Genomic DNA, 27,469 nt, shown 5'->3' with positions numbered 1-27,469 from the left:
ACATTCTGAAACACAGGCTTGAGTGTCCTGCTGGGAGACAGAAATCATAAAGGCAAAACCTGGTGATAAACCATGTGTGCACAAAGCTCTTTGGTATTTTGGGGCAGGCAGCAGCCCATGGATGAACTGAGACTGAGTCCCTGTGAGTCTCTGCTGCCCAGCACTGTCAGAGAGATAATAAATAAATCTCCTTTGCATTTCAGCTGTGCTTTGATGGCCACCCTGGCTACCTGCATGTGCCCATTCCCACACACATATTTGTAAGTGATAAGAAAAGGAGAAATGGCTTCAGCTGGAGGAGGACAGGTTTAGATTAGAATTTAGGAAGAGATTCTTTCCTGTGAGGGTGGTGAGGCTCTGGAGCAGGCTGCCCAAGAGAAGCTGCGGATGCCTCATCCCTGCAAGTGTTAAAGGCCAGGCTGGATGGGGCTTTGAGCAACCTGGGACAGTGGAATGATTCCATGTCTATGTTGGAATGAGGTGATCTCTAAGATTCCTTCCAACTCAAACTGCTTTACAAAATACTTACTCAATGAGAGCTCATTTTATCACCATCATATTTTCTGAAAAAATCCTATTTGCCCAGTATTCTTCTCCTGGGAAGCTGAAAAGCCTCAGAGAAAAAGGAAAACAGTATCATCTCATTTGCTTCTCCTGTGTTTTGCTGCTTTGGAATGTGTCTGGAGGTTGTTTATCCAACAGGTGGTTGTTTCATTGGCTTCATGTGAATTGTTTTAACTTAGTGTCCAATCACAATCCAGCTGCGTTAGCATTCTGGCAAGAGTCACAAGTTTTTCATCAGTGTCTTATTAAGCCTTATGTAAGTATCCTTTCTCTATTCTTTAGTGTAGCTTTAGTATAGCATTCTATAATATAATATAATATAATATCATATCATATCATATAAAATAATAAATTAGCCTTCTAAGAACATGGAGTCAAATTCATTCCTTCCTGCCACAGGGGACCCCAGGAAAAACCACACTTATTGGTTGATACATCTAAGAAATTTTTGCTGACATACACAGACCATTTAGGGTTTGTAGTCCTTTTAGTTTTTGCAGCTAACAATCTTACCTCTGCCCCACACTTCAGGAGAACGGTGTAGTATGTGCTTACACAGCTAAATTAACTTCAGAGTTAACAATCCCACCCACTGAACTGAAGATAAAAAAGTAATAAAAGAGGAACCATATTGCTAAAAGAAATAAAAAGTCATCTTTAGTACGAAACAAAAATCAAAACCATCAAAATATAAACTACAGCAAAATCTTATTAAATGACATCTGAACAGACACACAGGTTTATATTAATAACGAAAATGATGAATATTGGGTGTGGAAGAGGAGGCAATCAAATAACCCAGTCCTGTATACTGCCACCACGAAGAGTCATGAAATTACAGTGTTTTCTCCCCCATCTATATATTTTCAGAGCACTGTGATCTTCAGTTCATGCTGCACTATTTTACAAGAGCTTCATTATAGCAATATTTTGCTGTTGAGGAAACAGCTTTGAAAATACTTTTCATTTAGAGCATGCCAAGAAAATCAAGTTAATGTGCATGAAGCAAGTTTAAAGCTTAGGCAGCCACTCATTATTATCCAGTGTAAAGGTTCCTATTCTCCAACAAGTATTACTCATTGCAAATTAAGTTAACTCATTTTATTAAACATGTTTTAAATAAGTCACCAACTGCAACAACAAATTTTAAAAATAATAAAATAAAAAAACCCAAACATTCATGCTTCTTTCTCTGGTTTTCCTTCCTTTGCATCTTGCTGCCTCATGTTATAATATTTACAAATACTTTTGGTCAGCCTGTAATACAGTCAGAGGAGCACATAGACTTTTGTTTTTTGGCATAAGAATGTCTCAATTAACATGATCTAGAGAAGAACATCATCTTATACCCTAGAAGCATTCAATAATACTTGCTTGCTTCAAAAGAAGGTTCATTTTTAGGCTTTACTGCTTTAACCTGTCCAAAGGCAATAAAAATCCAAAGGGGGAAAATAGTCAATTCTGAACAGCTGAGGATTTTTGAAGGACTGTTTTTCAGAGCTTGAGAGCTCAAAAAAAAAAAAAAAATCTTAGCTTTTAGGTATTTTGCCAAAAAGCTTTATTAATTCACAAGTCCTGCAGAATTATAGTCAAGAGTTCGCATAAAGGTGGAGAGGAAAGTAAAAGGAAATGGTGAAAGAGAAGCATATGCATCTCATAATGCATATAACCACATGACTTTACGTATTTTCAGCAGAACTTCATGCTCTTGGTACTTTCAGCCTTATGGGTAGGCTGAAAAAAAATAAAAGCTGTTTCTTTTTAGAATTATATTTAAGGTAACTTATTCTCCTTCCACCCTGCTTTTAAATATTTTATTGCCTGCAGCAAATTTAGAATATGTGGTTGAGTTCCACAGAGAGCTCTCTGATATGGCACCTAACACAGAAACAAATTTTAGCTAAAATATTTACAAAAAAAATCCTGAAGAAATTATAGAAAAACTGACTGGATACAAAGGAACCCTTCCAAAAAAAAAAATGCATTTATAAGTATGACATTTCCCAGAGATGTGGAAGACTTGATTTACGGATGCTGTTACGTAAAATAAAATGAGCAACCTGAAAAGTTTCTAGAGATCTGCTGGTCACTGTGATCCATCTTATAGGGCCTAGATTTGATAGGCATAAAAAACACTCTGATCATCTAATCTGGTGATTTGGCTTTTGCCCCATGATCTAATTCCAAGTATAATAAGTAGGTTTCACTTAAAGATAAATTGTGTTTTACAATTCCAACAGAGATCTTATTCTTACAACCTATGCATGCAATAGGTGTATTTGAGCTTCATTAAGCTCAGTTTCAGGATTCTTCATTTTAATGTCAAGGTTTTTTAACGTAAATTCAACCACTGGCCATTGAGCTTTCTTGCAATTTTGTGTGAAATACCAAATCTAACAATGTAATTACATTTATTTTAAAGTTCTGATGTTCTTTAATGAATTGAATAGAAGACATTTCTGAAGACTCATTATGAAAAACTCAAATTCTGTTAGATTCTGTTAATGCTAGATTATTTTAGTGGCTTGCCTTCTTACACTGCCCAGTATTTTCCCCCAGCCATTGAATGGATTACCAAAAGTCCTCCTAGTGATGACTTGTCCACATGATAAGGGAAAACACAAGAAATGCAAAAACAAAAAATTCATTTAAGGAGAAGCTGGGGCATTTTTTCCCCTCTGTCCCATTGACTTTGCATGGAAAACACCTGATTATTTCAGAGAAATTACACAAGAAGTGAACTCAACACTTATTTTCCTTCTGCTCCAGGCTAACCCTGTCAAAATTGTAAGTGATTACAAAATATGCCCAGAACTGCAATGTTCTGCTTTGAGTCTACAAATTAGGGCTCTTTTCAGCACACACAGCAGTTTTTTTTAAGAACCAGGCATAGTCATAGAACTGTTTTTGTTCTCTCCAGCACGCCATTAGTGAAATGATGAAATGGGGATTTTTCAATGAGTATTGGCATATTTATATTAAGTCTTCCTGTGGGCTTTCCCCAAAACACCTCTCAGTACAAAACATAAAAATATAAAAATACAGAAGGAGAGAAATACCCTCAGATTTAGTTCTATCTTCAAGTTTCTTTTCCCACAGGAACATAGTCTTAAAGCTTGCTTGTCCCCTTTTAATTTCTAGCCTGTAATTCCACATGCACAACTTTGACACTCATCCCCTAATACTGAGGTAGTTTATTTCATGCTAATAGTGGCAGAGAAAATAACCCAGTTCATAATACACTAGAAGTATATAAGAGAGGCATCCTTATTGTTGTATGCAACTCCCATAATACAAGTTCTAGAGAAGCCCAAAGACATACAAATGTTCAACAAATCTAATTTTCTGTTCTGTGTTTCTCTTTCTGAACCACTGGAAGACTTATATTAAATAAGACTCAGTTTTAAAACTGTTTTTAAAACTTACCTCAATTTGTTTTGTTTTTTTTTAAAGCATTTCCCTCAAATCCAAGGTACAATGGAACAAATCTCTGGTTCCCCATTGTTATGCAGGCAGGCAGATTGCAAACTGACCTGAAATTAATTAAATTCTGCAAAGGCAAAAAAATACGTATCTGTATAGGTTTGGGGTGCAGGAGTACAACTAACATAGGATTTTCCTTAATAAAACTATGTTTAAAAACCCCAAACTCATACAACCAGTTATACATAAAGATCCCAGTTTTAAAGCCTCATGACATTAAAGCTCAACATTTAGGTCTAGGAGTGCTGGGATAGATGCTAAATAAATTTGAAATGGACTTATGTGCAAAATTATTCATATAGGTTTTGACTGGAATGGCAGGATGTTATACTCAGGCTGAACTGGCAGCAACAGTGTTGGAACTGTCCTCCAAGCAGCCAGCTGTTCCTGCCATTAACTAACAAGGATGGGTGGATTACTGGGTGATCCATGGTAACATAAATGAATCTCATTTCCAGAGAATGCAGGAGTCCAGGGAGGTGTCAGGGACATACAACTTGCATAGAAGGGAGTGTGGAGTGGACATATTCTGTACAAAAGTGAAGCTATTTACATTTTAGATGTCAGCAGTATCTTGCCTGGCATTTCTCTGGCTGAGACAATTCATATTTTAAACTGTATTGACATGACCAGAGCAAGCCTTGCTTTATCCTGAATCGATCCCAGCTCAGACCAACATTATCATTCATCAAGTTTTAGACAGGTGAAACCTGTTTATGGACCCAGGACTGCTCACAGGCAACAGAAGGACTTTGCTTGTTTCAGCACTGTGCAAAATTCTTATAATCCAGGATTTGTCTTACCCACAGAAAGAGGGAGATTTGCTCTATAAGTCTTGATTTACAAATACGTCATGGTAATGCAAGTCCGAAAGAGCAGATTCACAAAGTTATGTATACAAAACCCTACCAGTTATTTCCATTCTTTATCCTTCACACCCAAATAGTGACGGAAATATATGATCTTCCCTCTATTTTTTTGCAAATCAGGAAAAGATTGGCTTACTACCACTTTGATAACATCTTTGAAGCAATTTCTCAAAATATTCTCTAGAACATCCGACTATTAATGACTCTTCAAAAACGGAGAAACTGAAATTTCAGGTGCTGGAGATCTGAGCACTCCAAATGAAAATGTAATTCAGGACAGGCCAGAGAAAAGCCTCCTTAGCTATGACCATAGTGAGAGACCACACAAACAGCATTTCTCCCTCTGTTCCTCTTTTCTCTGCCAAGTGACTTCAAAGACCCAAATGATACAGTGTTTCAGAGGGGGGAAAACCAACCAAACAAAAAAACAACACAAACAAAAGGGAAACAGCACTTCTAAAAAGGCAAACAGCAGCTAGTGTGACATCTTGAGACGGCTCTTGTTTGGGCCTGTAGGAGTGGCACACACAGTGTTACTTCAGTGCAGTAGTGGGCAGCTGCAAGCAATCCCAAACACTTTGTAGTTAAAGGGAATGCTTTTTTATTTAGGATAAACTTGTTAGCCACACATCTCAGATCTCATATATTAAAAATTTTACCACCACTCAAGGCAAAGCAGAATAAACCAGTGAGAGTGAAAAATGACACCTTGCCCAAGTCTGCTAAGCACTCTCCTGTTTGTCATAATAGTTCTCCCATGAAAATAATCGTGATCAAAGAGGGACGGGGCAGATAATCTTTAAAAAATAAGAAAAGAGCTTAAACCAAGAATATGAAAGGGGAAATTCTCTTGTTTGAAACATTAAAATTTGACAGAGATTATTTTGAAACCCGCAGAAAACAGAGAAAGTAAGAATATTCTATGAAAACCTGAGTTGGAAGGGACCAACAAAGAGCATCAAGTCCAAATCTTAAGTGAATGGTCCATACAGGGACTGAACCCATAACCTCAGCATTATTAGCACCATGCTCTGACCAATTGAGTTAAGTTTTGCAGTCCTAGGTTTTCTGTCAAAAATGGCTCACTAAGCAGTGTGATAACATTCAGTTTATCCACAGGGTGATTCTCAGAAAATCCAGAGAAGAACATTGGTATCAGTCCGATTCCTGACTCCAAACATTTTAGTGGAAATCAAGCCCTTAACCAAGGGCATTTATGGCATTTGGGACAGAAATAGAAATTGACAAAAATCACAGTGTTGGATTAGAAAAGCAGAGTCTGAGAAACAATATTCTGCAAATATTTAGGACACAGCATTTGCTGAGGGTTCTCCTCCATTCAGGGCTTCACTCTGAAGTATTTAAGTGGAAAACCCAACTAACAGTACTTTCTCAAGAAACAAATATTGGTCAGACTACACTTCTCCTACCTGGCATTCAATTCCTGGATATAGTTTAGCAAATCTAAGCCCACTCTACATCAGTGAAGTTTTAAGCTCCATGAATAAACACTGGCATGGAGTTTTTGTGGAGAGAACTGCCTGCAGCAGGGACAGCCAAAGGGAAGAGAGCCAGGATTTTGAGAAGGCACATGAGTGATGCTGCCATGGAAATGGGATCACACACACCTCTCTCTCAGGAAAACGTGTTTGAGGGAGGAGGAAGGAAGCATCTGCTGATCAAAGCCTCCAGGGAGCAAGGATCACTTGGTACATCAGCAGTCACACAGCTCTCCCTGAGAAGTGAGGGAAAAGTTTCCCTCCCACTCATCAGCTTCGAGTGCGCCTTCCCACTTGCAGCAGCTCCTTGGAGCGCCATAACTCTTAAAAGCTCAGGTCTAAGAAATTCTCAGAAAGAACTAATGGAAATAAATGCATTTTCAGCTGAACTCTTCCAGTCTCGGCTCAATTTTGTCATCTACATGACAGTTCCAGTAAGTAAATAATTTCAGATGGGAAATCACAGGTGGATTAGTGTAAGCTTATCGATTGTCAAGATAATCATTCTGCAGCAGAGAAATCTGAGACCTCTTGACCAGAAAGGGAATAGAACACACATCTTACAGAAGCAGGCTTTTATGAAAAGATAATTTAGAGGCTTCAGGGCAATAAAGACAAGTTTGAGAGCAGTTACAATCCACTTTTAGATTGCATTACCTCTCCATCCTTTGCTCCTGAAATAACCTGCTTCTCCACCTGCCTCTACCTCAATCTTCCTTCTTTCTTTGCCTTTCTTCAGAGCAGCAAGGGAATGAACATTATGAATTATTGATGTGAGAAATACAGAAACCTCATCAGGAGAGGATTTTTTTTCTTCCCCCCCCCCCCCCCCCCCAAAAAAAAGCTCAGGAGAAAGTTTGGACAGGAGCAGAAAGCCTACACAGCAGCGGAAGGCATGTGCATAACCATCTGCAGCAGCTCCACACTTCCTACTGCTTTTCAGAAATCACTGAGACAAGTGACTTAAGTAGACAAATTCCACCAGAAAAACAAACAAATAAACAATCCCATAAGACCCAGAAAGCACAACACTAACACTCCACACCAAAAAAGTACCTAAACCAATACCTAAACAGCAGCCCACCATCCTATCCAGAATATTCATGACAGGCATTTGTGATTGCTATGCTGATTTAGACTTTTTGAGACCTAGTCAGTCCCACCTGAGAGTGTCAGTGAAATAGCTTACATTCTTTCAATTTTCTTATCAATATCAGAGACATTCTTACCAGTCTTTGGAGTTTTATATTAGCAGGGGAATCTCCTCCTTGTGTTGCTACAAATAGAAGGAGGTTTTGCTCCCCGTTTTTCCCTTCAGTGACCAAACCTGCATCAAACATCCAATGCTTCCTGCCTCAAGGCTTTCACATTTCATTTCTGCCTCACAAGGTGACAGTTACAAAGGGCCATGTGTCTGCCTGTACCCGAATGGACCTTCAGGAGGGCAGTGTAATGTAAAGGAGCTTGTAAGCCTCATATAAGCCTGTCAAATACCTATAAACTTTTACAGACACCATGTCTGGAGACTGGTTACCAGTCTGCACTGGAAGACCTTAGGTCAATTCTTTGCCTTTGATCCTTCGGGACATGATTTCACTGATGGAAGGTTGTGGGTTGCTGTTACCTTTATCCTAGAACTCTCATGCACAGCAGAGCAAGATACACTTAATATTTGAAGGCATAGGGTCAAATGTGTTTTTCAGTCTCTGCCTCTCTCTGTTTGTTGTTTTCAATACACACTAATGGGATTTTAGGGATTATTCCAAGTTCTTTGAACATAAATGCATCACTTCAGCCTTTCTTAACTTCTCTCTTACTCCATTAAAGAGCCAGTCATGCCAAATGTGAACTTTCAAAGCACATGTCAATAACCTGAGCCTAACTCCACATCTACCTTGAACAAGAAAGAAGAAAATACCACCGATACAGCAGAGAAAAGCAAAAGGCATCAAATATGCAAATGGAAGTCTGCAGACTGACTGCTCAAACTGTTCAAGCTGATAGCTTCAATACCACTCAGTTTTCCTTCTCACTTTGGCAGACATGTCTGCCTTCACCAAATGTCTTTGCTTCTTTTCCCTTAAGACTAGGGAAAAATGCATCCTCATTTCTTACCTTCCTCCATATGCTTCATTGATGCTTTTATGTAAGTTTAGGTTTAGTCTCAACAGCCTCAAGAATTTTTTACCTCAAATTCTACTTTCCTAAACTATGGTTAGAATCCCCTGGCTGTTGTCTGAAGGATCCACTGATTGTTGCATCTTTTTTTTTTACATATTCTGCTCTTGGTGGTTATTGCGTCTCCATAACTGCTCTCTCACTGCAAGGGGAAAAAAAACCAAAACCTTTTTTACTTTCTTTTTCTTCACCATCTCCTGTTCTCCTTCACTGTATTGTTTGCTATTCCAAGGCTATGTCTGTGTTTCGCAGTTAATTCCTGCTTTGCATTACTGAAGTGCTGTGTAACTACGCAGCCATATCAGTTATTTTTAGTGCTAAAAACAACTATTAGGATCCTCCATTTTACAAGGCTATAAACTGGCTTCCACTTAAAATGGAAATGAGTGAAATCTTCAACATATATCAATAGAACTTGTTTGTAAAGTTTCATGCGCTGGTAACCTTCATCTTTATTAAGGCTGAAGAAGTCAGTCCCATGTGTCACATTTAGAGGAACACCAGCAGAAATGGCCCTGAAGACATAACAGCCCACTAGCCCAAATAATTTGCACTTTAAATGTAAATGTCTATCTTTCCATCCCCTGAAGCTTCATCTACCAAAACCACCTCTAGAGCTTTATCATCTGTATTCAAACATAGATAAATACTTTCCATAATTGAATAAAAATAAAAAAGAGAAAGAAGAGAAGAGAAAATCATAAAGAAAGGAGAGGAAAGATAGCGAGCCTGAAACACTGATTAATCTGCTGTGGTTAATCTATTCGTGGACTAATTGAACAACCAAACCAGTTGAAATAACCATTGGTAAGCTCTAGAACACACAGCTTCCACTTTAGTTGTATTTATAGATTGTCATTGCTTTAGTAACAATTTAGTGACTGATTATCTCAGACTTTTCAGCCCTATAGAGTTACAGGAGGAGGTCAGATGACATTATTATAAATCTTATCTATTCTATAATTTAAATAGAGTCTATTCTACATAGCCTGCAAAATGCTGAGTCAGAAATAGAGACATCATTGTGGGGGGACACACATTTAAGCAAATTCCTGAAAATGGCTTTACTTTGACAGTCAAGTTCACAAAGATTTCCTGAATTGGGAACTGTGATGGAACAGTGTTCTAAATAAATAGAAGGAGATGAAGCTCACTATATGAAAACCTAGGTGAAAATTATTAGGGAATGGAGATACTAAAGTCTTGCAAAGCTTTGATTACTTCAAATAATTAACTCTAAGGAACAGGCAAATAATATAAGAATATCTACATATACAAATTTACGTGTCATTTTACACTGCAAAACCTTTAGTCATTACATTATGAAGTTCTCCTACATCCCTGTTATTGAGTTTAACAGAATATTACTAAAATTTTCAATAAAAGATGAACTCATGCAATGACATTGGATTTAAAATGTGCAACTTCCTATTCTCTCACATCTGTACAATTTTCTCACTTAATTTACATAAGAAATGAATTCCACTCAGATTAAAATACTTCAGGCTCTCTGTTCTTACTGTATTTGATCATGAAGAATTACCTGGCACACTGACATTTCAGAGAAAAATCACAGTATTGTACTTTTTTTTAAGGCTATTTCCTTTCATAATATTTTAAACCAAGAAATATTAGCATAACATCAGTATATGCTTACAAATGTATGCTAAATACCTATAAGCCAGCAAGAGTAAGCAAGCCAGGCACCACTCAACACCTTCCTTACCTTAATATTGTTCACAATATTGGGGGAAAGAGCCATTATATTCAGTCATGTCATATTTATAATAAAAAGGCAAATTTTGAGGGAACTAAAAAGATAAAATAGTCCCCAAGCTGTCATGCACCCACTGAAAAATGAAGAATGAGATGCTTTTGTCTTGTTTCTGTGTTTTACTCCTTCAATGCAGAATGTGGATTATGACATTCAAAGAAGGAAGGGCAGGGGAAGATGAAATATTAACACACACACAAAACAACCAAATAAGTTCCTTCACAGGTCAAGTTCTGGCACAATTCTGGTTATTTTATGCAGCAAGTCTGGCAACACAGAGAGAAGGCAGCCAGTAAAGAAAAACACATCTATTATCACCAGGGGTTTGGAAAAAAATGCTTAGTCAGGTAGAATGATATGTGAAGAAGATTGGATATTCAGTCAAGCCCCTTCCTTGAAATAAGAGTTCGCACAAGGTGCTGTAGGAGATCAGTCCCGGGCATTATGCAGCATGGCTGGCATTCCAGCGTTGGGGATTTGGGTTTGTCCCTGCATACTGCAAGGGGTTTTCTTTTGTTTTTAAAGAGAAGCTCCAGAAAGACCTGTTTGTACCTGGCAATAAATATGTAAAAGTGCTGAGACCATGGAAATACTGAAAGAACAGACTTCAAAAACAAAGTACCTAGCAGAGCTTACAGCCTGACTCCAGAGCTCCCTGGGTATACCCAAGAGGTCACCTTCCTTGTAGCTTCACTGTAAACTAAACACAACCCCAAACAACCCTCTAAGCCCTCTCTCTTGGAATTATTCCTCATTATTCCACAGGAGAAGCCTAGCACACAACCCATTCAGGCCTCTATTGTTTTATTGTTAATCACAACCTGGTCATGAGGCTTGAGGAGGTTTCCTGAGCCACCACAGGAGCACAGACCCTTCCATCATCACCTGGAGTTGTCAGGTACATTTAATGTCAAGCACCTTTACCAGCCTTGCAGTTTCAAGCAAAAAGCACCATTATCCTTGGAAAAATAATCTCTTATTGCAGCACTTCCTCACAGCAGGGAATGAAACAAACCCACTAAAATAAGCTTTTAAGAAGTTAAATTGGGATACTTTTTCACAGAACAAGAAAAAAAAAAGAATAGACTTCCAGTATAAAAGATTCCACAGCAGAAAAACAGCACAAGAGTGCTTGGGCATAAAAAGAAAAAAACAAGTAATTGACTAAAAAAAATGGCTGCTTTAAAGGCATTAAGTCAAAAAGACACAAATGCAAAGTTTCTGTTGCATTTGCTCAAGTCTCTCTTTGTAGAAAGTGCTGTTACAATGGGTGCTCTCACAGAACAGGGAAATTTACAGTGGCAGCTCTAAGTACAGAAGGATGCAAGGATAAGCTTATACCAGCATTTACAACAAAATGCTTTACTGAGGAGCTGAACTGCTATTTAACATTTTTTAGTTTCTCATCTGAGAAGGAGATTCATTTGACACTACCACACCAACAGGGTGAAAAACAAAACACACCTTTCTCTGCTAGAGACACTGATCTACCAAAATCAGCTTTTGAAAACAGATGAGAGCTACAGTGAAGGTGAGAAACTTGAGAAGATGTTCAAGAAGGACACTACAGTCTTTCCATTAATGGGGTCCCATGGAGTCCCTGTACTTTCACGTTCCACAGTATGGCTGGAAAATGTGGCAAAGCCAGACTCTCCCTGTGGTGTTCAGAGGGGTCCCAGGAAGAGGGAATAGATGAGGATCTGACTCCATGTTTCAGAAGGCTTGATTATTTTATGTCACATATAACATTAAAACTATACTAAAAGAATAGAAAAAAAGGATTTCATCAAAAGGCTAGCAAGGAAAGAAAAGGAATTGGAATGATAATAAAATCTTGCAACTAACCACGCAGTCCAAGCCAGCTGACTGTGATTGGCCGTTAATTAGGAACTACCACACGAGACCAATCACAAATCCACCTGTTGCATTCCACAGCAGCAGATAATTACTGTTTACATTTTGTTCCTGAGGCCTCAGATTCTCAGGAGAAAAAATTCTAAGGAAAGGATTTTTCATAAAATGTGTCTGTGACACTCTCCCCTCATTCCCATCAGGCCTGCACCAACCCCATAAAATAGCAGCACAGCAGTACCACAACAGAGAGTTGGGCCAAATGTCTTGTGAAACACAGTTTGTGATGTGGGGATATCTAGACCCAAGCAGCATCCTCAGGTTCCAAGGAGCTGTGAAGGAAACCTCAGCCTGAGGCACCTGTTTGTTTATCCCAGGGAGAATCTGCTGTGCAAAGTGCTTGAAGCTCAGTCAGACACCAGATATTGAGGTGGTTTTTGCTCACAGACACTCCAAACCTAACAAAGTCTGTGAAGAACATTGCCAGCTTTGTGTGCATTACCAAAGCCAGGCTGAAAAGTGCAGCACAAATCACTGGGATGTCTTCAGCCATTTTCTGGCTGTCATGGCACAAAAACATAGTGACATATGGGTGGCAGCAATTTAGAACCTTGTCTGTACCTCACCCAAAACAGAAAGGTTACCCTAAGCCACAGTTACATTTCACAGAAGACATCCTGCCTACTAACACTGAGAAAAAAGGAAAGAAATTTAAAATTCAAAGTTTTCAGGAAGCTCACTGCAATACAGAATCCATCTTGAGCAAATCTTGCTCTGTCACAGCCAATTGTGGTCAACAAAAAAACAAGCAGAAATTTAAGTGGCTAATCTTTTTCTTTCTATTTAGATTAACTGGAATTGCATTTTTCTGAAAAGATGCAGATTTCATGCTCTGACCCTTGATTTTGAAAGGAAAGAGCTGACAGTCCAATTGAAAACTCAGGCTAGTGGCAGAATTATGTCCATTCTATTCTTCCTGGAAGAAAGCAGACAAAAAACTCTGGCACGTATGTGTACGGTGTACAGGGAGGGGAAATAAAAGAAGGGAAGCAGCTCAAGTTTAATATTTTCTGCTTCACATTCATATATTCACAGCATAAGACAGAATTTGTAAGTGTCTACCCAACAGATTTACATTTTAATACCACACCCAAATTTAAACCTGAGATCCAAACAACTGAAATAAGTCAGGCATTTGTAGTGCAAACTAAAATGCCTCACAGAAAAAGTTCTAAAATATGTACAACTTTATGAAGCCTGTCAGGTACCAACCAATGGGAAAAAAATTTATGCATAGCAAGACATATGCACGTTACATAAGCAGGGAGTGCAATCAGAATGTTAGGGGCGGGAAAGAAGTAAAGCACCCAATTTCTGTGAAAAATCAGTGACATCTTAACAGAGTTTAGCAACCAAATCAGTTCCATGATCTTCCTGCCTTCCCTTCCAAAGCAGCTATCTGAAAATGAAAGTCATGCTGAGGTGAAATGCATTTCTCCACACTCTTAGGTAGGGAAAATGTTACCCCTGAATCTCCACAGTGATATTCCAGAATGCACACAATAAGTGACCATGGATTTCCACAGTTCTGAGGTTCTGTTGGACAAGAATTATACCCCAGAGGTGCTGGCATTATGGCATAAAGCTACTCTATTTATAGTAATTTGTAGCATGAATACACTACAAAGTGTCTTCAGTCATTTCATTAGGCTGCATCATTTGCTAACAAGTTCAGAGTGATGACTGAGGGAAATAAAGGAAACTTCTGAAGGCTGTCCTGAAATTATCAGTAGATTTAGTGCTGCCTTTCATTCAGTGAGACTCTCTGGTAATTGTAGCTTTTAACTGTATTATTGCACAGTCAGAACCAGTCAGCAAGTGCTTAAGATGATTCCAAAGGAAAAAGCCACACTTTGAAAACAGAGCTCCAATTTAAAGACAAATATCACTGGCCACCAGACTTTGGATGGTAAGGCTGCCTAGTTAAAGAAGTTTCCACAGGTCAACCTCCCAGTTAGTTCTTATAGTTTTAAGTCAAGAACATGACACTTAAAATAGGAGGCATACTGATATTCTCTAATTTATGTCAAATCTTTAACGTGTTTTGCATTAAAATGCTGCCACAAAGTGACTTGGCTCAGTGCCCAAGGTAACATTCCTTGCACTGCTGTCTTGACTCACTGCCAAGAGGAGGCAAAGGAGGCATTTCCCTCAGACAACCCTGCTAATGAAAACTGTCAAAGTCCTTTCAGCACCCCTGATTTTGTTGTGCTTGTCATCTCAATTGTGTGGCTTGCTGGACTTCTGTTCTCAGCAATGTATTTCTTAGCAATACGCTCATGCCTCAACAAGAACACTGAAATTTTCCCTTCCATTGAAAGGAGCACTCTGAATACAAGAGATCTCACCTTTGGTTTCAACAAAAAAAAATTATTTAAAAACGATGACCAAAAATGCCCAAACCAAAACTCCCCACATTCACCACTGAAAATGGCCATAATGAAAATCTGTTCTTCCTCCCAGTTTGTAAGAACTATCAGCTCCCTCCCACCCAGCAAAGTTCAGGCTGGAAAGGCTGTGGCAAGGGAGCTTGAGCTCTTGTAATCCTCTCTGCCCTGCTGCATAGCTGTGGGGCTGAAAATGCCTCACTTCAGGTGGGAACATTTCCTGAGAGCCCCACCACGTGAATATTATAAAAGTTGTTTGAGTAAGAGCTGTTACCTACAGCTTTTCCACAATGAGGAAGCATTTGGCCTTAGTCTGATGGCAAATATTTCTGAATCAGCTGAAAGAAATATCAGATGACATCTGTAGCCTCTACTTCCCTGGAGGAATGAGATATGGTACAATTCAGGTGCACTGTGAGGAAGTCATCACTTCTCCTGACAGCTGGATAAAAAGACAACTCTGTTTACCAGAGCAACTGAGTGCACCACTCACACAAAGAGAGTTTGTCAGACTGTCTCGAGGAGAAAAAGCATTGCTGTGCTCATATACAATCAAACTGGAGGCTTGAAAGCCACAGGAGGATGGTGGCTGGGGGCTGAGCATCTGTCTCACACATAGTTTGAACACCATGGAAAAAAGGAAAAAAAAAAACACAACAAAACTATGGAGGGAGAGGAAGAAAAGTGGAACAGAAACATCCTTTTGACTTGAAAACTCTATCAGAAACAGAGGCTGCTACAATCATCTCCTCCCAGCCCATTCTGTCATGATCACACACTCCCATTGTGCCTTTTCCCACATCTGCAGATAGACTCTAACACAGCTATTCCATGGCACCCTTTGGTAGCCAAGCTTTCCAAACCTCACAGCTGCTCACAATGCACACTAACAAGGGGGGTGAAAATGAATCCAGGACACATCCACAGGGCCTTCCCTCAACTCACCAGAGTTTCTTGTCAATTCTCTGCCTGGCAATTCCTGACAGGGACCCTGGAAATACCAGCTATGAGGCAATATTTTTAAATGGAAAACATCTGGGATTTTTTAAACAAGCCAACTGATTTTGGAGCTACCTACCATACAAGACAGGCCAGAGCTGCTGACAAGAGTTAAAAAAATATTCAGAAGAGAAAACTTGAAAAAACAAAGCAGAACTCCCAAAACATATTCAGACCATTATTGGATAAGATTCTGGTTTATATTTAATATAAGATACCCCAGCAAATAATAGAAATTAAGCAGAGTGATGAATAAATCTTCCTTCCTGCCATTCCACAGAATCTCACTGAAATGTGAATTGAGAACATTTCATATGCTTAAACCATTGAAAGAGACCAAGAATGATTTGAGATAAGTTAGGAAACAAAAATTTGATTTTTTTTCAATCCCATAAAAGTCAATACAGAGCCAGAATAGATGACATTAAGAAGTCCCACAAATTTTAGAAAGTTGCTGCCTAAGAAGATCATATCAAGTTAAATGACACAAACTGCCCAGTGAGGTGTAAATTGCTCTTCAACCCTTACCAGCCACAGAGTTAACTCCTTTCTCCGTGAAAATAAAGTCAGCATTGCAAGAAATCTTATTTTGCCACAAGTGACTGAAGGAAAGCAAGATGATATAACCAAGGCAATCATTTGCATATTACAGTGCTGCTCCACCTCAACCTACTCACCACATTTCATCACTTCCCTTCCAAATCCACAGCCTAGAAAAGCAAAAAGAAATAGCATCACTATTTCTGTTCTTACATTAGTGAAAAAAGCCATGAAAAGTGTAAAAAATATCAAAACATGGATCAGCTTTCTATTGCATTTCCTAGGGTGTCAGGGTGCACTCACTTTTCCTATTAATTGATGCTTTTCTGTTTCTCTCCTCAGTTACATCCTAACCCTTTGTTGGATGCCATTTACCAATCTAAAAAGTGGAATTTGCACAGCTGCTAGTCTTGGATGCCACAGAGGGGTCAGAAGAAAGTAAAAGCTCTCCAAGCAGCCCAGAGCTGAAAGAGAAAAGGAATTCTTGAGTGGTCCATTTACTGCTTTTGTGATCTTTTCAAAATCCAAAGGAAAGTGAGAGAATCAAAGGCTCCAATTTCCTCTCCCTGCTTTTCATTTTATGTATTCCTTTACTTGTCACCCTCTATCTGAAGGAAAACAACCTCCCACCATCAAAAAAAAAAAAAACACCCAAAATCTTTTGCTCAAACATTTAAGCCTTTTTACATCAAGATCTTAACAAAACTACCTTTCCTGTATTCTGATGGCAAGATATTTGAAAATTAAGAGAAGACAGTACTGCTCTTATTACCAGGTTTGTTATCAACATTCAGCCCTTATCTAGTCCAATCCTACAAAACCAGTAGAAATTAACAGTATTTTAAAATGTCATTTAAACTATTTGCAATAACATATAAATACAAATAATTGTAATAAATAATTTGTAATACACACATTTATTGTCCCAAATGTCAGCATATTGTTTTCTAGATATCACACATACAAAGAGCTCTCTTGGAGTCTTTCTGGAATTATTATAATTATTCTCAAATAATAAGGCCAAGTTACATCTCCCTTCACCCCTTATGCTCTCTGCACCACTTAGAGAGGCTATGACCCCTTGGCTCACTTTTAGAAGGATATTATTTTCAATTCTATGAGCTAAACACTGAAGTTGCCCTTCAGAACACCACAGAAAAACCTCAATCCATGGTTTTTGAATACTTACCAGGCCACACAAAAATTCATCTTTCTTCTTATACTCTCACATTCACTCTTAACTTCCTCTTTTAATGTTTTTGGATAATTCTTCAATTAAAACAACTGCTTATAGACCCCTTCATGCTCAAGCTCAGAGTTCCTTCTGCAGCTTGCTGGAAGACAAGCTCAGATTCATCACAGAGATCAAATACACCTGAGAATACAAAACTTCAGATAGCCATCACCTGGTTTGGTTTTTTTTCCATTTGTTTTGGCTGGATGAGTCCATGTGTCAGCAATTTCAGTTAATTACCTTGTTCCAGCAGTTATCCTGATTGTCCCACATCCACCTCAGGCTGAAATGTCTGTGGAGAAGGAGGAGTGAAGAGTTGACTGTGATCTGCAATGGCAGAAAACTCTGAATGAAGGGAGTGAATTCCTGTTGTAAGCAATTTTTCCCTTTCTAATGCTTCCTACTGCCCAGTGATATCCAGTTTTATTGTCTTTTCTAGAAAGATTTTATTGGAAGATCCATCTTGGTGAGGGAGTTTATTGCTATAAAGCTGGGGAGATCAGCCCTCCATTATACACATTTGATAAGAGTAAGTTTATAAAAGTAATTCCCATTTCTATGTTTTTTTCAATTCTTAATAAATAGAAACATTTATAGAAAAATGGACGATTTGGGCTGTTCCATATCTAAATTTCCAATTGCAGAAAGACAAGGAGTCCACTCCCTTTTTTTCCCCCCTAGGAATAAAGAAATATTCATATTAGCCATAAAAAATTTAGATACTTCTTCTAGTAATCAACTAGCTCATATAATAAGTAACTTGATCAAGGATAATAAGGAACCTTTAATTTTATATCTGAAAATTGAGGAAATATAAGAAATGTTTGAGGCAAGTTCATCTGAATGTCTCAGGCCTCAAGATTTTGTGAATTTGACACCTGGGCACTAAAGTGATTTTTTTAAAAATTAGTCTAGGTTAATGAAAAAAACCACAAAACTAAAAATCTTTCTCTTATTCCTTTTAAAGGTATGATTCTCTTTGAATTGCATCATTTTATGTATTATTATCTCAAAAAACAGTAAATAACTTCCAGAAACCTTTTAATGCATGTTCATTTTTTTTTTATTCTTAATTGCCAATTTAAACTCATGCATCAATTTTTGCTTGAACATCCCTGCAAAAGAATAGGATATAGTTTCCACATTCCAAGACTACAGCAGCAAATAGAGGAAGCTGATCTATTACATGTAATGATTTGTCAAGTGGGAGCGCAGTTAGTTGGGGAAAAAAAGAAGCTTTTGTTCTGCTCTTAATATAAGACAGAACTGCTACCAGAATAGGGATGAGATCCTTTTCCTTTGATACCTCAGTAGCAGTTAATTATCAAAACTTTAGAAATGCAAGCTGAATTGTTTAGGATAATTCCCTTTTGAGGGGTTTTGAGTGACTCCAGGAAACTTGCATTGTGGCTTGGATTGTGTAACTGCTTTTGTTGGTGTGTCTTCAGAAAGGAATAGGAAGAGCTTCTAATAATGAATAGCAATTTGAAGCAAGAAGAACACTTGTGCTTTCATGAGTGTCACTGAAACACCATACTGAAAAGCATGTAAAAAGGGACCATTTAATAATTAGTGTAAATCATAAAACTTATGTCCTCTTTCTTACATAACTCATTTTTTACTGTATGATGGTTGATGAATACAAACTCCTTAAACTGTCTTTTCTAAGTCTATGTTCAAAACTGTCAAGTGCTTAACAAAGGGGAGAGCAAAAGCAGTTTTGGTCTCCACAAGCCTTCCCCAAATAAATTCCATGTAACTCCTACTGATTTCTAAAGGCATCATTAAGCTGGGCTGAGGGAGCTGTTCCACAGATGATTCTGTCCTCTCACTGAGCTGCAAACTCTGTGGCTCCTGTCTGCCACTCGTGGGGACTTGGGAGCTGAATGGGGAGGCAGCAAACTGCCTCTGAGCAGAGCTGAGCTCTGGAGTACAAAGGGTGGGAGCAGCTTCATCTCATGGCACCAGCAGGGTCTCTGCTGGATTTCTTTACCTGACTGCATCTCCTGGCCTGCTGGCAGTGAAGGTGACATTCAAAGTGGGTTAATGCTTGGATTTAGTGACATTAAAACACTTCTCCAACCTAAATTATTCTATGATTCTGTGAAGTCGTTCTTGCTTATGAAGCAAATTGGGCTGGAGTTATGATAAAATACGTAAATGCTCTGAATGCTAGAAATCTAAAATTCTACCTCAGTGGTTTTTTGCAGCAGTGAAGAAAAGCTCAGTTTCCTGCAGTACAAAAGAGGTTTTGCAGTTCCTACTCACCTGAGTAAGAGTGGTGAGCACATCATGAAGTTGACATCCCAGACATTGAAGTACCACTGAATGAGAAAAAGAAAAAAAATTTAGATGCTTCTTGTAGCAATCAACTAGTTCATGGGTAATAAGTAACTTGATCATGAGTAATAAGCAACTATAAAAATAAAACCGTTGGAACAATGAGGTTTTAAATATATTGAACTTCAACTGCTTAGAGGTCGGATGAAGAGAGTGCTTCATTCTCAGAAATAAAAGCTGCATATGAAAACCAATGTGATGTTGTTTGTACATTCCTTCTGAGTGTGGTTTTTGCAACAATTCTTAATCTCTGTTTCAGATAGAGACCTTTTTTCAAGAAGGCTGGCAATGGGTAAGCACTCAGGAGCAAGCAGCTGCAGGTAATGGATTCCTCCTTGCTGAAGGCACCTTCCCAGTGCCTCTTCAGTTGTAGACATCAATTGTACCAACTCTTTGGGAACAGTTATATTTTAGTTTGCAAACCAAGCTCATATGAACTATAACACACACACACAAATCCGCTATCTGTTTCACCTACTATTTAAAAAGTGGCAGAAGTTTCCCATAGAATGTGCCTGGGTGGATTGATGGTTGTTAATGGCATGGCTGCCTTGCCAGGCTGTTCAGCTAAAAATCAGCATATGAGAAGCCTCTGATGTACGCTTAGACTCAGTTCCAGTTCAACATATACACAATGCATATGCATTATTTCTTGAGAGAAAGAACATTTTGTGTTTTGAGAGCTCCAGGCTGATACTGGAAGAGCACAAGCCAGCTCTTCTTCCACATTTGTCTTTCAAACCATCACCCAAAAAACCAAAACCGAAACAAGCTGAATAGATCAAGTACATGACAGCAGCAATTGTGTGCAAAAAAAGGGCTCAAATCCAGCCTGTCAGCTCTAGATCAAATTTTTCCATATACTTCTCAGAGGACTTTTCAGAATGTCATGAAAATAGAGCAGTCCCAGGAAGGTGCCATTTGCTGCTCCAGAGCATTTTGCTTCTATCTGCAAAGAAATATCACAGGAACAGCCTGTTCTCATAGTGGGATAGGAACTAACCCTCTCCATAACATTTTCAGTGCCAAGCAGCAAGCCCCCATCTGTCTGCCAGCAGGAGAGAGAGAAAACAAATGAAAAATGGAAAGGAGAAGCAACCAGAATTTGGGCATAGGAGAGAAACATCTGCTAAAGGGACAGGAAAAAAAAGAGGTTCTGAGAGAATCAAAGGATCATAAAGCAGGTAAAGCAACATAACCATGTTTCCAAAAAAAGAGAAAGAGAGGGAGGAAAAAACAAGTGGTGGCCATAAAAATAAAGGACATTTTTAGAAAGAAAGGAAGAGAAACAAAGCCAGATGCACTGTAGGTGTTTACCTGTGTTAATAACCAGAGATTTGATGAACAGAAAGGCTGAAAACAGTGATATCTGATTGCTGCAATATATGGGCTTAATCATTTGGTTTGGTCTTATTTTTTTGGCTTTTGAAACCCATGTCATTAAAATAAAAAAAAATCAAGATCATTCTGTGAAAGTTATTTTTCATATTTACACAGGAATTGGGGGGGGGGGGGGAGGGGGGGAAATCAGCCACTTCCCTTAAAACCTTAAAACTTCCTGAGTTTTTTGATTGTTCCAGTACAGAGGAGCGTTCTTGTGTGCCTGGATGAAAAATGTGGGTAAAATTTATTAAAAAAATATATTTTAAAAACATGACAAGAATAAAATGGAATTAAGTACAAAATCCCACATCTTCCCAGAGATACACACAAGTAGCTGCCACACATGGAATGATCCAGCAAGATGATTCAGTAATAAAATTGCTGGGATTGACTGTTAGTCCTAAACACTTCAGATTTAGAAATTGGGCTTCTCAGAATTACCTTTAAAGTACTCAAAATGAAAAATGTAAATAACATCTGATTTTTTTTTGTTTTGAGAGAGCTACACTTTGAGCACCTAGATATCATTCTTTTGAGCATTTTCTCTAATTTTAATTTTTTTTTTAAGTGTAACCAATGCAAGGCTTTGTTTCTGTATCTAAATTTTAGTTTCACTAAACCCAGAACAAGACAGCACAGTAATTCATTGTATTTCATTCATGCTGCCATGACAGTGATTAAACAAATGCTTTCCTAAGGCATTGCAAAGGAAACCATCACTCAGCTGATGCAGGTTCCATTGCTGACACCCAAACGCAACAGGTAACAACCATGAATTTAGATTATCCTGCAGCATATTCCTGTAATACTTTTTATTCTGTACATATAATTTTCTGACTCTGTCAGCATTCGTGGGAAATGCTTATCGTAGCTACTACAACATTGTTGTTTTGTTTTTATATTTTACCAGAATTCTAAACTCTTCATAAAACTGAGGTTCAATGACAGGTCCCAGCACTTTTTAGCATTTGATCACAGCTGCTCATTATAATATTAAAAGTGCTCCTAATTTGTGGCCAGTCTTGAACAAGCAGAAATGTATCAAGTGTTTAGAAAAGAAGGAAAAAAAAATAGACAGATTTTCTTCTACACTTTCATCTTTCCTGTTCTGTTGTCTCATGCAAATTATTTTACCTCTTAGTGATGCTTTCCTGGTGGTGTATCAGAGATAATTCACAGAAGAAAATATACCTGCCTCAAAATACAGCAGGAGCATTTCTAAAAAGATTTTTAGATATGTATAGCCTTTGATGTTTATTAGTCTCACTACATACTTAAAATTCAAATCAAGGCATCAGAAAACCCTTGAGACAAATGCATAATTCATATTTTCTATTTACTATACTTGTTCTATGCATTATATCAGCTTTTATTGATTTCTGTTCATGGAACATTCACCAAATAATAAAATTCTCAATATTATTAGTGTGTTCAGAGCTGACTTCAAAACAGATGACACTAATGTCATTACTTATTTACCTTACCTAGTGCTATAGAGGACATTTTTAGATTAGTAAATCACCAGGGGTGTGGGACTTCCTGAAACACACATCAGCATATTTGTCCAATTATTTTAAGGATGTCTTTCTTACTCACTGGAAGCAAAGCTAAATATTTTTCTTACTGTACAACTGCATCAAATATCAATTAAAGATGGATATTTCCCATTCATTACTGTTTGAAGAAATTATTTTAATGCTTGCTGTCTAGGAAACTCTTTTTATTTCAGATTTTTCTGTTTTCCTCACCTGTCACTGTCACAGTTTGGTGTGGCACTTTCCATGGAGATGTTTCTACAGCTGATGACAAAAATATTTCACAATAAAGTGCTGTCAGCATGACTGAATCAGGTACTCTGAGATCAGCTGCACCTCAGAGATGGTGCACTTTGTGTAGGGGCTGCTGTAGGAAAATCAAATTGCAGATGGCTTGGAAGGGAGTAAAAAAGGGGCCTAAAAAAGCAGGTAAAATTCCACACAGTGTTCTGAAAGTCTTCTCTAGAAAAAAAAAATTAAATCCATGTATAAAACCGGGAATAAAAAATGCCTTCAACCCTTACATACAGAACACCATCAAAATCTATTCTGTGGTTCAAATCCAGCTTTACAGAGCCCAGCTTAAAAGTACTGGCTTATTATTATCTATGATATAGATTTATACACTATAATAACAGTATTTTACTCATTGTGAAGCGACATTTAATAATCAGAGGGATAGAAGACTTAATACAAAGATGCCATTTTACAAGGGCTGGTGAAACTAGAATTGTTGTAAACCAAAATCTTCCTGATTTTCCATTTGAAAAAAACCTGAGAAGCAGTTGTCAGACAAAATCTGGAATCTCAATTTCTGAAATATACCTAGAATATAAATAGGATCAGAGTTTGAATTTCTTATGCACCCATTCTATGATGAGAAGTATCTCTGGCCTTGATTTTTGGAGTATTATAATGCTTTTTCTAATTCACAGGAGATGAAAACAAAGATACACAAGCTGAAGGACAAGGACTTGCAGCTGCATCCTGTACAATTAAAAGAAAAGAAAAAAAATCAAAATAAGATCAAAATAATGCAGGGCTGCGCTGCTTCTCAACCATCCTAAGACTCTTGAATATTGTGTAAATTATCTTTAAACCAGCATTTGCTGAGAGAACATTAGTCCAGGTAGGAACAGTTATTCCTTTCACATTATCTGTTGCATTATATGATCATTACTGTTGACCACTCCCTTATTTTTGGTTTATAGAGGATCTAAAAATTGAAGAAAGCCCTGAAATGTAATGTTTTCCTACTATAAAAACAACAAAAATTTGGGATTATTTTCCATGTAAATTTGTCTATATATGGAGGGAGGGAGGTGGAGGGAAACAGACCCTGTGTTTTCAATATTTTGGGCTTCAGGGAATATATTTTGGCAATGAGTTAGCCCACAGAACATACAAAATAAAACAAAAAGATGATTACAGAACCTATTTTTCTGTGGTCTAACTTTCTAAAAGATAACAGGCCTATTGGAGACAGGATTTAAACTTAGTTCAGTCACAACTTCTGGAATGAGGATAAAATGGAAAATAAAATGTGGTAAGATTTTCATATGATTTCAGCATTCCACAAAAACCCCAGAGTTTTCTGTCACATCACTTCTCACAAATGGGCACTGCAAGACCTTTCTTGCAGTGATATCTCAGTGATATCTCAGATATAGCAGAGACAATAAAAATACAGTCAACTGCAGTGCATAATTCCACAGGTCTTTCAGGAGCTCTACCAGGGAGTCTCAGCATTCAGCACACCCTGAAAGAAAATTTTAGGGAGTATCGAAGGAAAAAAACCTCTTTGAACTGCATTTTTGTACATCACTTTGACCTCATAATCTGGTTTATAGCTACCAGTTCTTTAAATATGAGACCACATGCCAGAGTAATTGGCAATTTTAGCATTTCACGTTCAGAGGAACAAATGCACAGTGACGAGTGGGGACACTTCTCAAAGAACTTTTAGAGGCTCTCAAATTCTAGAAGAACTTTTTTACCATACACACCACAAAGTGGACTTGTTTTTGTAACTGCACTCGTTCAAATACAGACTGGAATGGTTTGCAGAGCTTGTGCTGCCTCAGAGGGTACTGAGGGGAGGCATGAGGATGTTCCTTGTCTCATAACCTCCCCTCATTACTCATGGGTTACTTCTAGGCTTAGTTACCAGCTGCAAGCCATTCTCATCAATTCCTCTGCAAGCAACTGCAGGATTTAAGAAGAATTTAATTTTCTAAAATTGCCAATTTTTAAAGGGCATTTTCAATGGACATGGCTAAAATGGCAGTGTCTGTATTGACAAATTCAGTCAGAAAAAAAAGAGAAAAGCCTCATTTTAAATCTTATTTATCACACTCAAGCTGCCAAGTATGGCTGTGCAAAATCTGTCAGTTTTTAAAGTGCTACTTACTGCATATTCAAAACCTCTTCAAAGAATATTTCCTTGACTTACATCACATGCAGCCACCCACACCTCCCCACATCCTGCCCACATCTCGAAACAATTCAGGGAGCAGGGTGACAGAGCAGCATTAACCTATCACATCTGAAGGGTTATGTAAGGTTTTACTTTGATTGGGAGTTTTTTAAAAGACAAAAATAGAACCAAAACCCCTTTGCCTATTTCAATATTAGGTTTCCTAATACCTAAATTCTCTTTTGGAGACTACTTCCACGTGTAATGAGAGCTGGCTGCTAGGGGCCCTTTATGTAATGACTTCTGCAGGAAGTGTTGTTAAGCAAAAATGTAAGAAATAACAACCTGACCCACCAGAACTCCATGTTGTGAATATTTGTACAGCAAAATTCCAGCAAGGATTGCATTCTGCCACTTCAGCTCCACAGAGCAACACTTGGCTCAGGATGAACAGCTCATTTTAGATGGAGGGATTTAGTTCAGGCAGGGAAGGATTACTCACCACGAGTTAGAATGGCAGAATTTGGCCAGAGAAGCCAGAGCAGCCTTTGCAATACCAACACATCATTTTAAAACAGCTGGGAAATGGGTATCTAGGAAAAAAAATAAAGGTTATGAAGGAGGATCAAATGCTGTCTTAATTGAAGCAGGACTTCATTTTTTAATTCATTTAATTGTGTTAAACTGCTAATAGGCTAATTTGAAGAGCTCAATGCATTCAAGAAGCTGGTATTTAATTAACAAAATCACGTTTCACACAATGCCAGACAAGGGGTCAATCCTTGAATGAGGAGCTCCCTTGAGAGGAAAAGGCACAATTAAGGCTGTAGAAACTTCTCATTCATTCTTCTGCTGCTAAATATCATTGATTGGGAAGAACCCCATTGCTTCTTAGCTGATGTTGTTTGGCATAGATTTCCCTCCTTTCCTAGTCTCTGTATCTGACCTCTGCATCCTCTCCTCTAGTGGATTTTGACCTCTATGTGGCTTTACGCATTTGTGATTATATTAATTATAAAGAGTATTATCCATGCAGACTTCTGCCATGGAAACAGGAGTTTCAATGCTACCATTTTCGTGTCCACCTAGAATTTCCAACCCTGTGCCAGGAAAATGGCTTCCCCTGGCTTAAAAGGATTTTACACAACCCTAAAATTACTGGGCAGACTTGAAAGCATTCCTTAAAAATGTTTCAAGCTTCAATGACAGTCACCTTCCATTCCTTAGCTTCAGGATAAAACCTTGTAATTGTTCATTACCTCAATTCAATTTTATTTGGAGGCATTTCTGGGCATGAATAAAGTAACAGAATCCAGTTCCTGTTAAGGCAGCATGCACACACCAAACTGAAGTACTGAGAGGTTCTGGGAATATTGACAAACAAGGAGAAGAGATTATTTCAACACAAGAAAAGAGAGACTGCTTGGGGAACTTATTCAAGAGTCCTGGCAGGCATGATAATGGAGGTGGAACTCAGGAAGAAACTTCCCTCACTGAAATTTATTCTTTCTCCTTAAGTTCAGGGCATTTGAAATCAAAATTTACTATTGCTTGACTGAGGAGATATTCAGGAGAATATCTATAAATAGCCATGAGGGTCTTTAAAAGGTAGTTTTTGTCAGTGGCAAGATGCTTTCACAATTAGAAAACTCTGCCTGGGGGTCTATTAACCACAACAGCCTTTCCTCAGCAGCCAGACATCTCAATTAGCACTAAGAGTTGCTTCTGACTCAATACTTCCCATAACTAATACTATGCTTGTCATCCTCAATTGTTTAAATTAAAGTTAGAGACCTTCTGTTATTTATTACATGAAGTTATTTGGTGTTGACCTTAAAAAGAAGGCGTTTAAGTGTATATGAACATACATTCATAACACTTCAGGAAAAAAATCTACATTTATATTGCATGGAAAGACTACAGCTTTCTGTTTGTGGCATTTCTGGTTCTTCCAGACTTTATTCTGTGGACAATGTTGATGACTTATAAAGTGTAAGACTTCTATTTTAAAGAAAATGTCACATTACCACAACATATGTGGAATGTATGATTCCTCCCTGCAATTCAATCTGTACACAGTACTTGAGCAAAAGATCGAGTACAGCATATTTTGAAAGAAAAATAATTAAGAACCAATGGAAAACAATACTGGGAGGGCAATAGCCAATGTGTGGGCAGCTTTTGGTAATAATCTAAGAAAAAACAAATTATATTTACATTCTATCAGCAAATAGGTTGATAAAGACCAAACTTACTCATTGGGCACAACCTCTTTCCTTTTAGGCTCCAGCAATATGCTCTCCTCACTTCACAGCTGAAATAACTGCTTTCAGAATTACTTCACAGGTCTGAAAACA

General features: G+C 38.0%; 1 long non-coding RNA gene across 1 annotated transcript; it reads right to left on the bottom strand.

The window, feature by feature from the left end:
* Positions 1-16,191: 16,191 nt before the first annotated feature.
* On the bottom strand, positions 16,192-17,536 carry LOC132087269 (uncharacterized). Its single transcript, XR_009420493.1, has 3 exons — positions 17,394-17,536; positions 16,508-16,668; positions 16,192-16,374 (listed from the first exon to the last, which is right to left on the bottom strand). It is a non-coding gene; the product is annotated as an uncharacterized LOC132087269 (long non-coding RNA).
* Between the last annotated feature and the right edge of the window lie 9,933 nt (positions 17,537-27,469).

Source organism: Ammospiza nelsoni, chromosome 2, assembly GCF_027579445.1.
Source record: "Ammospiza nelsoni isolate bAmmNel1 chromosome 2, bAmmNel1.pri, whole genome shotgun sequence".
NCBI lineage: Eukaryota > Metazoa > Chordata > Aves > Passeriformes > Passerellidae > Ammospiza > Ammospiza nelsoni.
Note: the sequence above shows the minus strand (reverse complement) of the source record. Positions and strands in the feature narration are given on the sequence as shown.